Source organism: Schistocerca serialis, unplaced genomic scaffold, assembly GCF_023864345.2.
Source record: "Schistocerca serialis cubense isolate TAMUIC-IGC-003099 unplaced genomic scaffold, iqSchSeri2.2 HiC_scaffold_1401, whole genome shotgun sequence".
Lineage (NCBI taxonomy): Eukaryota > Metazoa > Arthropoda > Insecta > Orthoptera > Acrididae > Schistocerca > Schistocerca serialis.
The window spans coordinates 1,134,185-1,150,431 of NW_026047627.1; the positions used below are offsets into that span (position 1 = coordinate 1,134,185).

At 41.7% G+C, this 16,247-nt stretch overlaps 1 protein-coding gene across 2 annotated transcripts in view; it reads left to right on the forward strand.

The window, feature by feature from the left end:
* The first annotated feature begins 5,197 nt into the window (after positions 1-5,197).
* Positions 5,198-16,247, forward strand: part of LOC126442701 (60 kDa lysophospholipase-like) — a 128,971-nt gene continuing 117,921 nt past the window's right edge. Inside the window, exon 1 of one of the 2 annotated variants that reach the window (XM_050090749.1) lies at positions 5,198-5,316. The gene's annotated coding sequence lies outside the window, so the exon portion shown is untranslated. The remainder of the gene's footprint in view (positions 5,317-16,247) is intronic. The other variant, XM_050090750.1, reaches the window with a different exon arrangement.

Consider the following 16,247-nt stretch of genomic DNA (forward strand, 5'->3'; position numbering starts at 1 on the left):
CCATCGTGAGCGCCTCTTTCAATATCGCAGAGTATCTCTCACTGCGGAAGCACTTCCATTGCTGACCGACAACTGTAGAGCCAATTGTCGAGTTGTGATGCGCGGGTCGGCACGAATAATGGCATCCGCACTATTCAGCAGGTCCGGAGCAGTGCCTGTGACAGGACGTCCCGAGCGTGGCTGACCATGGAGCTCTGTTTCTGCATATCCTGAGGCTGTAACTTTCTTTACCTATCGCCCAGCTGTACTCCTATCAACTGCAGCATCGCCATACACTGCACACAAGCGTTTATGGATGTTCACAACGGTTTCTTTTTCTGCACACAATTATTCAATAAAAGCATGCCACTTGTAACGTGAATCGTACGTAGATACCATTTAGACGCTGTACTAAGGCTGTGACATCTTCTCAACTTCATCGGCACACAGAACAAAAATAAAATGTGATGCAGCAACAAGGACGTTTGTTTATGTATATGAATGGCTTTTTAAAAAAATGGGGGGCATCACTTACTGAACAACACTGTTACAATGAATATTCTTTTTAAATTAACGGGAAACTCAGAATGTCTTTTTTTCATTCCTTTTCATAGGTGTTCATTTTACACCCTTTAGGTGAATGGTGTGTGTCAATCTGGTATTCAAATTGTTCCACACTACAGCGAGCAAGTCATGAGTTTCAGCTTCCACAGCTGGTGTTATGCGATGTCTCAGCTCATTCATTGATGTTGATAACCGAGGCACATAGAGTCTTTTATAAACCCCCACAAGAAGTATCACATACAATCAAGTTCGTTGACCATGTAGGGTCGTAATGTAGGGCTGAATCATTCGGTCCATCGCGACCAGTCCATCGTTCGGCGATTCTTTGATTTAAAAATTTCTGCACTTCAAGACGCTAGTGTGGCAGTGCCCCATCCTGTTGGTAAATGGGGTCGTCAGAATGTGGGGCACGGAACAACCACATGAAGTTGTACAACATGGCAGGAATTCTCCAAAATTTGATGTGTTTTGTGTAGTTTTACAGGAAAAGATGTACAGTCCATTTTTCTTTGCCGAGAACACTGTTCACTGAAGCACATATCTCGATATGCTTCAGAACTTTCTTTTCCCACAGTTTGAGACTGTTTAGGATGAAGGGAAGGGATGTTAGAAGTCACTATGGGTGTTTCTATTTCTTTTCATCGGTGGAAACTATACAGCCTATCAGAAGTAGATAACAGCCATGTCTGCTGGTATATAAGAAACAATGTTTTCTGATTCAGCAGTAAACAAAAATACCCTGAAGAAGGTGTGGCTTACAACAGGAAAGGAAACGTCGGTAGTTTTATATGTATTGACAATGCGGTCGCAAACCCACAAAAAATGTTGTTGAATGTGACCATGGCCGCGAAAGCCTACGTTTATAAAGGTACCTGAGTACAGGCGTACGTGGAAGGTGGAACTACGAGTGCACTGGGTTTGTAATGGAGGTGAATTGAACACGAAGCTTGGTAAAGAGATGGCGGATAAGCAAATGAATATAACGGGAAAAAAATCTTGAGGACACCATTACAGAAAGACCAGGAGAAGTAGGAGGAGATGTGATAAGAGACACTACACTGGGATAACAATTTCACAGATCTGTGGAAGTCCTGAACTCGAAACAATGAACCTAGCGTAGACCTACATTACATCTGAATTATTGAGGCGCGTGGGAGAGCCAGACATGACCAAATTATTTCACGTGGTGAGCAGGACAAATGAGACAGGCAAAATATCCTCAGACATCGGAAATAATGCAATAAATGCAATACTAAAGAAAGCAGGTGATGGTGTGAATACTATTGAACCATCAGCATGGCTGCAAGATATGAGATGAATTATCTTCTGAAGAGAAGGTCACCTCGGGAAATATCAGTCTGGAGTCCTGAGAAATGCTGGAAAACGTAGCTTCAGTAGAGGCAGCGAATCGATTTGAAAGTGCCGGCCGTTTTGTATGCAATGAGCACAAGACGGCAGGTCGATGTCGGGACGTGATAAATTTGCAAAAAGATCCTATCGTTTTTGTACTTGCCTCTGTCCGTACGTTGTCTGAAGCTGGTTCATTTGTACATAGGTATCAAAGAGGAATGGTACATTACACGCAGCCACGCATTGCGGTGCAAGGACAGTGCTCGAAACAAGGTCCTAAGTGACAGGGACCCAATAAGAGGGCCACACGTTGTCAATGGCAGTCGGTTTCAAAGCCGACAGGAGTTGCTATTGTCAGTTAATACGTACCATTCTCAAAAAGTTTCCCAGAGAACATAGAGAAGCGGACTGCACAGAGAGCACACTTCGAATCTGACGCTTCACAGTGGAGACGTTTCCCCCAGCAGCACTCACGACTGGAAACCTCCTGTGGGCCAGCGACCACAGCGATCGGGCAGCAGCTGCCTGGGGCCGTGCAGTGGGCTCAGGCGTCTCGCCATTTGGCCTCTTGTCAAACGATGCGTAATGTCCACCGACGGCGCAATGTGTGGAGGATGCAGAAGAGAGGGCAACACTGCGTTGGAATAAACACCGTAGTTTTTGTTCACATTAAAAAGCATTACTGGGCCCACGATATACACACATTAAAAAAAAATTGTGTTACCTCAGTTCCGAGAGTTCCGGAACGTGTACCGAAAATTGGAATATAGATCAACATACACATCATTTCTGCCCTTTTTATTGCTCGTTAAAACCACATATTGCATGTTGTACCACCATACGGCGAGACCTTCAGGAGGTGGTGGTCAAGATTGCTGTACACACAGTACTACTAATACGCAGTAGCACGTCCTCTTGCGTTGATGCATGCCTGTATTCGTCTTGGCATACTATCCACAAGATCAAGGCACTGTTGGTCAAGATTGCTTCACTGCTCAACGGAGATTTGGCGTAGATCCCTCAGAGTAGTTAGTAGGTCATGTCGTCTATAAACAGGCCTTTTCAATCCATCCCAGGCATGTTCGATAGGGTTCAGGTCTGGAGAACATGCTGACCACTCCAATCGAGAGAAGTCGTTATCCTGAAGGAAGTCATTCAGAAGATGTGCAGGATGGGGGCGCGATTTATCGTCCATGAAGACGAATGCCTCGCCCATATGTAGCCGATATGGTTGTGCTATCGGTCGGAGGATGGCATTCACGTATTGTACAGCCATTACGGCTCCTTCCATGACCGCCTGTGACGTACGCCAGCCCCACATAATGCCACCCCAAAGCAGTAGTGACCCTCCAGCTTGCTGCACTCATTGGACGGTGTATCTATCGCGTTCATTCTGACGGGGTTGCCTCCAAACACGTCTCTTACAGTTGTCTGATTAATGGCATATACGACACTCATCGGGGAAGAGAAGGTGATGCCCATCCAGAGCGGTCCATTCAGCTAGTTCTTGGGCCCATCTGAAACGCGCTGCATGGCGTCGTGGTTACAAAGATGGACCTCGCCAAGGACATCAGGAGTCAAGGTGCCCATCATGCAGCCTAACGCGACGTCCTGTGGCTGCACGAAAAGCATATTCAACATGGTGGCGCTACTGTCAGGGTACCTCCGAGCCAAACTCCGAAAATAGCGGTAATCCACTGCAGTAGCAGGCCTTCGGTGGCCTGAGTGAGGCATGTCATCGACAGTTCCTATCTCTCTCTGTATCTCCTCCATGTCCGAACAACATCGCTTTGGTTCACTCCAAGACGTCTGGATACTTCTCTTGTTGAGAGCCCTTGCTGGTACAAAGTAACAATGCACACGCGATCGAACCCTGGTATTGAACGTCTAGGCATGGTTTAACTACAGACAAAACGAGCTGTATACCTCCTTCCTGAAGGAATGACTGGAACTGATCGGCTGTCGGAAGCCTCCATCTATTAGGCGCTGGTCATTCATGGTTGTTTACATCTTTGTGTGGGTTTAGTGACATCTGTGAACAGTCAAAGGGACTGTGTCTGTGATACAATATCCACAGTCAACGTCTGTTTTCAGGAGTTCTGGGAACTGGGCTGATGCAAAATTGTTTTTGATGTGTGGAGTAGGATGTAGACTCCCAAAGCACCACACAACAATCTCTAGCGTGAAATGCGTCCTCCACAGATAGCAGACAGAACGGCCGCCTAATTGCGCCGTTAGAGCATTCAGCACTAATGGCTGTGATGTTTTGAGTTTATATTTCATTCCATTCCTTGATACCATTTCTTCAGGTTATTGGGGGAAACCACATTAAGATGTTGTTAGACACAGATGTTTTGTGATTTTGTTTTGGGTGGAAGGAATTAATTACAATTTAATCAAATTTTGACAATTTTCATTCATGTTTCGAATAGTTTCTGTGAATTTTTTGAGTGATTTCAGCCAAAAATAACATAGTTATGCTGTGATGTCCGCTGAAGGTTGTGAGTAGTGAATTGTGTGTAGCATAGCCATTCCGAGTTTCATATGAAATCAAAAAGGTTTTGATTTACATTAATAACTTATTTTCTAAGAATATGAACCTCAATGCAAGTGAAAATAATGAAAATTAAAATGTCTGCAGGCGTTGGAACAATTTACTTCGATTTTCGCTATTTTTTCTCTAATTATGCAAAGAAAAATACCATTAAAATATGATATCATCTCACGAATTGTTTCATATAATTTATGGACTTAGTGTTGACGGCAAGTGCGAGGCGCCTCCTGAGAGGGAACAATTTTCTGTCCGGCTTGCGTATCTCGGAGAAGGAGAGAGGAAGGCAACGGAAATGAACACCTCCTGCTGGCAAAGTACGTCGCAGTGAGAATGGAGTGGACTGAGCCTGGGAATGAGCAGCATCTGATGTGGCGCACCGGGCTTTTTACTAGTAAGCGATTCCAGGTTCCCTGTTCCGCGATCGCTTATCTCAGTCTCTGCAATTTCAGTGTTCATGCAGTGATTGGAAGAAGCGACCGTATTTCCGGTGAAACATTTTAGAAAGACCGAGTGCATCATCTTCCATTACGGTGCCAGTGTGGCCACTGGGTGACACGATACGCGACTTGAATTCACTCACTGGGTTTGCGTAAGAGCAAGATTTCTTAGTGCTTCGTTTAAGATCAGATGGCAGAAATACTTCGAACGTCAGACCTATGCAAGAGTTATCGTTGTCGGTGCGGAGGGGGGAGGGGGAAGGAGTGGGGGCAAGGAGGGGGTCTCGAGGAAAACTGCGGACAGAGTGGGTGGGAGGCGGCAGCCCAGTCCAGGACAAGAGGCGAGTCTCGCCGCCGACCCACCACTGCACTGGCTGCCGCGACGCCCGACGTGTCTGGTGAGTCTCCACGTACTCCTTCCATCAACGTACGGTAGGTACTGTGCGTCTAACTTCCCTCAATCTCCTGTTCTCAGTGTTGTCCACACTTAAAAGCGGCGGGTATGAAAATGGGGAAAACTAAAGTGAGATCGAGATGTTTCTCTCTTTTCTAAATTACTTTCCGTGACCTGCAGCGCGACAGTTCTTATTAAGAACTCCCGTATTGGCTAACGTTAGCTTTGAAAGTTACTTACTATTGCTTCTTACAGCACAATTTATGTATTGGTGCTACTAGCAGTGGTTCTTGAACGAAAGTTGCTTTTATGTAAACTTGTCGGATCCAAATGACAACTGAAGCAGGCGAGAGTTCCGGAATGAAACTCTCACTCTACAGCGGAGTGTGCGCTGATATGAAACTTCCTGGGAGATCAAAACTGTCTGCTTAACCGAGACTCGAACTCTGTACCTTTGCCTTTCGCGGGCGAGTAGGAAGGTAGGAGACGAGGTACTGACGGAAGTGAAGCTGTAAGGAGGGGTCGTGAGTCGTGTTTAGGTAGCTCAGTCGGTAGAGCACTTGAAAGTCAAAGGTTCGAGTTCGAGTCTCGGTCCAGCACACAGTTTTAATCTGCAGGGACGTTCCAGAAATAAACCTATTGCTGCCTTCTCGGGTTTGTTACCACTTTGCGTAAGTAACCAGCCTTGCTATGGCAGAGATTGACATGGTAGTACGTCGATCACACATGTTGATCAGGTTCTTGTTTTCTCCACACATTCGCCACCCACAAAATTAGTAGAAATTGGCCCTTAGCTCAGGTACTGGGTACGATCTTGGTAACAGCAGTTATAGCTGTATGGCGTGCTACTTAGCGACTACGATAGATCGACCATTATCGGTAGAAGGCAAGGAAGGACTGAAAACTGTATCTCTGAATGTTGATAAACTGAGGAACGAATGAGGTAATATGCCCACATGAGTGTGTTGCACTATGTCCAGAACATTCCTGATCACCCTGCCATGCATGTGTTGAACACGTATGTAAGAATACTTAGCATTTGTGTGTTGTTGTAGTAATGGTATTAGTAGTAGTAGTAGTAGTAGTAGTAGTAATAGTAATAGTCTTTAATTAGTAGATCACTTTTTACAGACATACTGGACACGTCTTGATATTACAATTTAGGAACGATAAATTACTGTAAGTCACATAAAGAGATATTTGCAGGCTTATAGGTCTAGAATGGCAAGAGTGCGACAAATAGTTAGCTGTGACCTTATAGTAGGAATAAACCTAGCATTTACCGATACCACGAAAATCTAAATTAGATGAATAGGTGAAGAGTAGAGCATCCACCCTCCCGAATACAAGGCCAGTCTGTTTATGACAGTGCTACCTCATTCGGTTTATTTCTTGCGTACAATACTTCAAGTGGCAGGGAGCTAGGTTGGAGGGGAAGGTGCTGGTGCCCAAATGAAACTGTCTATTACACAATACGAATTCATCAAACAAACTCGATACCTTGAAAAATTACAGAGGTCCGTGATTAATGGATTTTGCATGTTATATGAGCCACAGCCTATGAAACGTTAACAAAATTTAACTGTATTTTTACTCTAAGGCCGTCTAGCTACACTACTCACACTTCACAGATCAATAACAGCGGTTGCTTCGAACTTAACACCGAGTGACGCATTCAGTTAAATTCAAACAGAATGAAATAATAGGTCAAAAAATGAAAGAATCAGTAAGTGAAATTAAATGTATATCAGGCTTGTAGTCAAGCAAATTCTTAGTACACTAACCAATGGCAAAAGGTTTACTAGTTACATAGACAACAAAACCAAATATCTTCATGAACAATATGGAGACGCTCTATACAAGCAAAATCTGAAATAAGAGCTGCTTATAATCATTAAGTTTTCCAACACAATTGTTCAAGACATCTGACATGATTTAAAATTTACAGTCCTCGCTCCGAGAGACAGTTTGAAGTTACAAATCAGTACCGAAAATCATGATAAGCCACTCAGTTCAAACCGGCGACCTATTGGCTCAATCTATTATTTAACACATCAAACGGGCACACTAAAAGGCGCCTAGTCTCTACAGTAATTAATCTTGCACCCAGAACACAAGGAAACAGTGTGCTGATGTAGAGATTAAGATAGTGGACCAACAATTATACCTGTTGTCACACGCGCCAGCACTGTGTGGAACAAATTTTTACGCTCTCTCGTATTCAGCAACTTAGGTGACCAAACATCCGCCCAAGGTAATGGTCTACCTTGGTTCTTTTAAAACAACTTCGTCGTAACTGAAACGTGTTGTTGTTGTGGTCATCAGTACAAAGATTGGTCTCCTGCAGCTCTCCATGCTACTCTATCCCGTGCAAGGTTCTTCATCTCCAAGTATCTACTGCATCTAACATCCTCTGAATCTGCTTAGTGTATTCATCTCTTGGTCTCCCTCTAAGATTTTTACCCTCCACGCTGCACTCCAATACTAAATTCATGATCCCTTGGCGCCTCTGAAGATGTCCTACCATCGATCCCTTCTGCTAGTCTAGTTATGCCACAAATTCCTCTTCTCCCCAATTGTATTGAGTACTTCCTCATTAGTTACTTGATGTACCCATCTAATCTTCAGCATTCTTCTGTAGGACCGCATTTCGAAAGCTTCTATTCTCTGTTTGTGTAAACTATTTATCGTCCATGTTTCGCTTCCATACATGGCTACACTTCATACAAATACTTTCAGAAAAGTCTTCCTGACACTTAAATTTATACTTGATGTTAACAGATTTCTCTTCTTCACAAAGGCTTTCCTTTCCATTGCCAGTCTACGTTTTATATCCTCTCTACTTCTACCATCATCAGTTATTTTGCTCCCCAAATAGCAAAACTCCTTTACTACTTTAAGTGTCTCATTTCCTACTATACTTCCCTCAGCATCACGTCATTTAATTAAACTACATTCCATTATCCTCGTTTTGTTTTACTTGATGTTCATCCTGTATCATCCTTTGAGGACACTGTCCATTCAGTCCAACTGCTCTTGCAGGTCCTCTGCTGACTCCGACAGAATTACAATGTTATCAGCAAACGTCAAAGTTTTTATTTCTTCTCCGTGGTTTTTAGTTCCTACTCCGAATTTATCTTTTGTTTTCTTTACTGCTTGCTCAATGTACAGATTGAATAACATTGGGGATAGGCTGCAATCTGTCTCACTTCTTTCCCAACCACTCCTTGCCTTTCATGCCCCTTAACTCTTGTAACTGCCAACTGGTTTCTATACAAATTGTAAATAGCCTTTTGCTCCCTGTATTTGACAACTGCCACCATCAGAATTTAAAAGAGACTTCCAGTCAACATTGTCAAAAGCCATCTCTAAGTCTACAAATGCTAGAAACGTAGGCCAGTATTGCCTCACGTGTTCCAACATTTCTACGGAATCCAGCTGATTGTCCCCGAGGTCGGCTTAACCAGTTTTTCCATTCGTCTGTAAAGAGTTCGTGTCAGTATTTTGTAGCCGTGACGTATTAAACTGATAGTTCCGTTATTTTGACACGTGTCAACACCTGCTTTGCTTGGGATTGGAATTATTACATTCCTTTTGAAGTCTGAGGGTTCTTCACGTGTCTCACACATCTTGCTCACCAGATGGTAGAGTTTTGTCAGGGCTGACTCACCCAAGGCTGTCAGTAGTTCCAATGGCATGTTGTCTACTCCCAGGGCCTTGATTCGACGTAGGTTTTTCAGTGCTCTGTCAAGTTCTTCATGCAGTATCATATCTCCCATTTCATATTCATTTACGTCCTCTTCCATTTCCTTAATAATGCCCTCAAGCACATCGCCCTTGTGTAGACCCTCTACATAGTCTCGCCACCTCTCGACCTTGCCTTCTTTGCTTAGAATTGATTTCGATTTGAGCTCTTGATATTCATTCAGATTCACCTTTTCTCCAAAGGTCTCTTTAATTTTCCTGTAGGCGGTATCTGTCTTACCCCTAGTGATGTATACCTCTAAATACTCACATTTGTCCTGTAGCCATCACTGCTTAGCCATTTTTCACTTCCTGTTCTGGCGTTAGTAACTTGCTTATTCTGTATAAGAAATAGTAGTAAATAATAATAGTGATGCTGTCACTGTTGGTTGGTAATATTTACTGGCAAAATAAAACCCAACACTAGATTGCGTACTTACATCTATCAGGAGACGTACTGATTGATTACGCGAAGGGGTTTTCTTAATTGACCTTTTGACCTGGATTGCCTTCACGCTATCAGAATCTTCGATGAAAATACCTAAGGGACCTATGTGAATATAAAAATGGAAATGAAAGCAAATTAGTCGAATTTCGTAAGAGAAAGCTTAGCAGATCCGAAGTTGAACACATTAGTGGTCTCCCAAATACAATCGAGACACTGCGATAGAGAGCGAACCTGTACAAAGCTCATATACAATTTGAACATCATTTTTGTTTAGTGTAAGAAAAGAATAGGAAGAAAATTACTGCATTGTAAATATTAATATATCTTGAACAAATTGGCTTGAAACTTCTAGAGTCTGACATGTACAGAATAAGTACATAGCTTGCATCTGATATTTCTTTTGTACATGGCGCAGTCCAACAATCGCTGCTTTGTCAGTCCGTTCCTTCTTAAAATTAAATGTCCTTGCGTGCGCGTAAGTACATTACATCTTCACCCGCGTTACCGAAACGTTTGTTCGTCGTTTCACGTAGTTTTTACATAATATAAAAATGCAATTGGTAGTAATGCTATGTAGTACGTCTTAACATGTCGGCGACCAAAAGTACAAGGGTAATGAAGTCTCTAGATTATTTCTTAACAAAACATAGATTGTTCTTTCTTCTGTTTCGCTGCTTATTGTATCACGCACTGCGGCAATGATTTTAAATATCTGCGCCCAGCGTATCATAGTGTTTATTTAGAGTATTTAAACGCTGGACGCGCGTCTTGGTATAGCCGCACATTATAAAAAATATTTCTTATCTCTTGCGCTGTGATGCTTTGCCTCTTTACGAACTACAGCTCGTTGGCTGTCCTTTTTTTTTATGAGAAATACCTCATCTGAAAAGTAACTGAAATCCATTAATATTACATTGCTTCCCGAGTGAGGAGCATGACTCCAAAAAAAAAAAAAAAGAAAAAAAAAAGTGGTTCAAATGGCTCTGAGCACTATGGGACTTAACTTCTAAGGTCATCAGTCCCCTAGAACTTAGAACTACTTAAACCTAACTAACCTAAGGTCATCACTCACATCCATGTCTGAGGCAGGATTCGAGGTAGCGCGGTTCCACACTTTAGCGCCTAGAACCGCTCGGCCACCCCGCCCGGCGCGATGACTCCGTCAAGATCATCGCGATTCACGCGTAGTCGTAATATTATTGCTCTCGTGAATCAAGTTAGTATTACTTGCTACAATTCTTTACAATAGATTTCATATATGACATCAGACAAAGTGGTTGACATGCAGAATAACAGTTGAATATATTCCTACGAATGAAACTGATGGTAAATTGTTCATGGAGTAATTATATGACAATTGAGCCGTACTCGTTGTAATGAATTATACAAGGATAACAAATGTTCATTTCTTGGTAAGAGACAATGAAGTTAGGATAAAGATACATATACATGGATACATTATATATGGCATAATAAACATTAAAAAATAACAAAGAAATAAATTATTTGACTTCGCAGAAAGTCTGTGTGCAGTGTGCACTCTTGGAAAAATATATTACAAACAACTGACATTCTTGTTTTACAGTGACATTTACAGGAATATTTTTGTCGTGGTCTTGACGAAGATTTGTAACGGTAAACTATTAGCACTTTACTGATTTGCGGCTTTCATGAGCTGCAAAAAAATATTTCACTACACTTGGGTAGGTATGACTTGCACTGAGAGTGGTAGAACTTCGGGTATATATGGTAGCACTGCACTTGAGTGAGGGAAATTGATTGCACTTTCATAGTGGAGGATATGCCGGGCATCACTTTGACTATGGAGGTTGAAGTGGTTGTCTGTATGTGATGGTGCGTTGGAAATACGTCGTGGATCAGGAACTGAAAGACTGGTTCTGCAAGGTGTTGAGCCGTTTGGTGGCGGGCCCTATTTCACTTGACACATGTTCGAGCTTCCATTCATGTTCTCGTACATGAAAAATACAGAGAAAATCTGTATTAGAGTGTGCTTACTTATTAAGAACTTAGTCTAAAAGAAAAGTGGATTAGGTAAGGATAACAATAATGCTTATGTACATAAGGTCTCATTCTCTTGGGAGTGCTTAGTTCTCGCATTTATTTATTTTTCTGGTTTTAATTGGGTCGACAAGATTTCGTTATTACTTGGCCTGGTCTATAAATCCGGCAGCAATTGTCAAAGTCGAATTTGAGACATTTCAGATTAGTGTCTTGGTGATTTTATAAGGTATATAAGTGCTCAACTCATGGTTGTATCAGATTTTATATTGAAAGTATTTGAAACACATTTGGCGCCCGCGCTCGTTGTGCAAAGGAAAGTGGATTGTTGAGTACTCTGTCACGTCCGTTTGTCATAGTCACGTGACAGTAACTTGACGGCTTCACAACGCTAGCAGCAGTGTTCCGAGAGAGGCGGGACGTTTGGTCTCTACTAGCCGTGTCGTGAGTTTTTACAGTTATTCATCGACTCGGAATTACGGCAGCGGCCAGACGCGGCGACACCCGCAGCTGTGTCGAAGGATGTGTCCGTGGAAAGGCGTAAATAAACCGGTTACGGTACGTACAAAATTCGCTCACTGGCTCAGTTCGGCCTTCTACATCGTGGTACAAGTACTTATAACATTACTTCACACGTGGAATTCCACACGTGTCCGTGTAGTTATCACCTTTTCAGTTCACACGTTATTATTTCGTGTCCACATGTATTTGGTCACCATGTTAAAGTTCACACGCACCCGTTTTATACGTGTCCGTTAATTGCTTGTCTATAGTCGGGTCACACGCAGCAGCATATATGTTTCCATTAGTTGATGACTGCATTATTACTAAAAAGTACAGTTAACATTCGGTATACATATTGTGTCTAAAAATTATTTACAAAGGAAAAATAGTCTATGTCACTTCAAAACCTGACGAATAACGTGTCTCTTATTCATAATTTGTGCTTCCAAGGCACTTTAGGTTTACACCTTGTTTGAAATCTTGTTATTCTTTTCTTTTTACAATAACCACTTTTTTCTCAAGTTCAGCTCTTTTATTTTATCTGTGTTAATTACGTCGTTAGTTTGAAGACATAGTCAATGTGACTTCGTTTACGGTATGAACGGTTCATGTTCAAGTTTCTATTAGGGAAATTGGGAAGCTTAGTGTTCTCTGTCGTGCAATTGCACGTAACAATCGTTAATTGAATTCACGGTTCTCGGAGAATATACATAGCCTGTCAACAACTAAAGTGTCACGACCATCCATACGTTCAGTCTGTAGGTATCAAGCATGCAATCAGTCCGTAAAATTCACTTCTCTTCTGGGTAAGGTAGGAAGATAAGGATACTGATTAGAAGAAAACACAGTAGACTTTTATGGGGTGAAGAGATCGGAAGAAAAAATTTTAATGACGTATGAAATGAGCCTAACATAAATTGTGCATTATCACCCTAGTTTTCCACGACAAGTAGTAAGCGTAATTAAATCGATACGGTAGTCTCAGTAGTGTGTGATTCAGCTCTCCAAGCATTTCTCTATACATATCTAAAATTACTTACACCATGCATTAGCAGCGAACGGAATCTGTTAGCTATCTTCTGTTCTGGTACTAAATTAGTTTACTTATAAGTGATCTTTGCAAGTATTTCAGCTGCACTGTGCCTTAAAATTCTTATGAGCGGTGCAGTTTCCTCCGTACTGTAATAAAAGTAATTGAGTTGCGCACTTCTTTCCTGCTACCTGGATCGTTATTGATTTATTTGACTCTCATATGCTAAGCTGCTGTCTGTGTCAACTGCTTTTCACAGGTGTTCTCATAAAAATTGTTGTCAAACACTCCTTATACATAACATAACATTTACCTCATAAGAGTTAACGACCTTAATAAACTTTTATTTACGAGCAATCATTCTTGTACGAATGATCATTTTCATTTATTTCATTGAAGAGGAGAGAGCTCTGCTGTACCTAAAACTAGTGGTAGCAGGTGGCACTTAGCACGTCCGTGCTATATTATTCATTTGTCAGCTCTTTGGCTGTGGCCGTTCATGGCTCAATTAACTTAAAACTTACATGGAAAGCTAATCTCGCTTTCCTACAATAAACGTATTTTATTTCAGATGCTCACATGAATTACTTCTCTTGTGGAGGCAGATCGACATGGTGTTGTCCTGTGCATTGCGCTCATCTATGCTTATACTTCACACATAGAATGACTATATATATATACATATATAAGCAGCTTAACTTAGCAGAGATCTTCAATGGTTGACTCGGTATTTCTCTAAGTCTGCGTGACACACACAGGGCACAGGGTCAGCTAATAGATAGCAACCAATGTGCGGCTTTCTTAGTATAATAAATGGTCCTTCATACAAGTGCTGCAACTTGCGATTCTTATGATAAGTCAAAAATGGTATGAAGTCGGTCTTTAATAGCACTCGTTCATTTACATGATACGACAAGACTTTGGTAATGTGTTTGTCGTGCGCCTTTTTTCGTAGGTTGGCATAAGTGGTTAAAGATATGAGAGCTTGTCTTAATTAGTCGTCTAATGTTACTTCAGGGTGTTGTAATTTTGTTCCGCAGCTTCCCCGTGGAGACATAAAGAAGCTGCTAATGGTTTTCCGACTTGGGTGGAGTTGAAATGTCAGTTATTTTCACTTGATTAGTATTTTGTGTCATACCAGGCTGAAAATTTGCGTTCGTGTCCCATGTGAACTGTGCATCACTGAATTGCATGTCATTTGACATCGCGTTTGATGCTTGTTTCGCCTTCGTGTGAAAAATGGTCGGATTTACTTTGCTATTATGACTGGCGGTAATAAGAAAAGCATGCGACGGATTGTCCTGATTATTGTTCCTGAACTGTTGGTTAAGTTGGTGAGGAAATGTCGCATTTTGAGGCTGTAAAGAATTCATTTGATGTGATGGAGTGAAGCGACTTGGCTGACTGTACTGTTGTTTTCCCTTGTGACAATTTCCATTATATTTCCTGTTGTTCGGATGCTGGTTATTACTTTTGTGATTAATTGGTTAATTGCCGTACTGTCGCTGTGTGTTTTGAGAATTCGGGTTATATCTATTCTGGTTTCGATATTTACTATATGGTTTTCGATTGCGGCGGTTGAAATTATTATGATTGCTGTAACGCTGAGCGTTTGGTTATCCCGTGTTATGCTGGTACGACATTCCGTTGACACAGTTTGCTACGTTCTGTTGCGAAGCGGGCGGTCCATTATTGTAATTATTCCGCGCCCTCGCACGCATGTCCTCATAGCTCATATCCAAATTGTCAGGAATGGAAAGAAAGGCTTTTTGGTCCTCTTCACTAACTAATTTTTTCCTTATTGACAGAGCAAGTTTTGACTTGTTCAAGATCATAATGACATCTTGGGTTGAGATGGGCGTGTCCCAATACTGAATTTTACGTAGATATTTTTAGAAATAACGCCTCAAACCGACTCCCTTGGTCTTGAAAGGTTCGGCTGCGTAGACCTCCTTTCGGAGTCTTTGTTGTATACCAGAACTCCAGAATTTATTAAAAAAATGTCTTTTGAACTCTGTGTAGGTGTGTCATATGTCTATTATTTTAGTACCCCAAACTGATACTTCGCCATGTACATACCCTAATAAAATGTATTCACTGTCTGTCGTTCCATGATTCTGGAAAAGCACCTGTGAATGATTTTAAAAATACGACGCGATGTATATTTAGTTTTTTAGGTATAAAAGGCTGGAAAACTCTGTGTTTCAGCACACTCTCATCGCGCAATAGTTCAACGAGTGTCAGTTGATCGGTATGACTACGTCACGTTGAAGCTTTATGGCGCGTATTATTTACAGTTGATGATAACTGTACTTGGTACTCGGGATATTGACGAGTTTCTTGTTCTGGCGGTAGTGAATAATCGCTTTGATTGTCACCTTGCAGTTCTACAATTTATCTTTTCAGCTGATCTATGTCATTGGTCAGCCTGTGCTTACATTCCGGAAGATAATGGCTGAACGCTCGTCTGATTTCTCCTAATTCACTCTTTAAACTGTCACCAGAAGTACTGGGAGCGGTTAGGACTTCTACTGTGGCAGATTTAACTCCAGCCTTTACATCATATTGTACAATACTCTCAATGTACTGATCCTTAGATTGTATCCACTTTCCTAATTCCTTATTAAGTGTAGTGGTTACTCCTGCAGTGACATATTCGATCCTTTTGTCAATATTGACATCGAATATTCGCTGAGCAAGGTTTTCTACTCGCTCGCCAATGTGGCTGACACCTTCTGTCAATTGGCCTACTATCTTTGAATCATGACTGTAATGCTTTAAAGAGTCACTCGCTGTTGATTTACACACATAGACTTGTGTCTGCAAATCTGTAAAGTCTCTACCAATATTGGTATCGGCGGATTCCACCATGGAAACAACACTGCCAGTTTTTGCATGTACGCTTGAGTTTGGCTCGCTTGCGTAAGCAGTAGTAATGGCTTTAATTTTTTCCTCCATGGTGTCATTCCTACTCTTGATTTGTGTTTGCATGTCGGTAATAAGAGAATTTATAAAGGTCATTCGCGCTTGAGTGTCCTCTATCTTCAATTCTAAACTGTTGAACCTGCTGTGTACAGCTCTGTTCTGGTCCTGTAATCTGGCATATCATATACAAGTGAGTTCTTCTGTACACACAACAATTATGCTGAAACTGCCTGGCATATTAAAACTGTGTGCGGGACCGAGACTCGAACTCGAAACCTTTGCCTTTCGCTGGCAAGTGC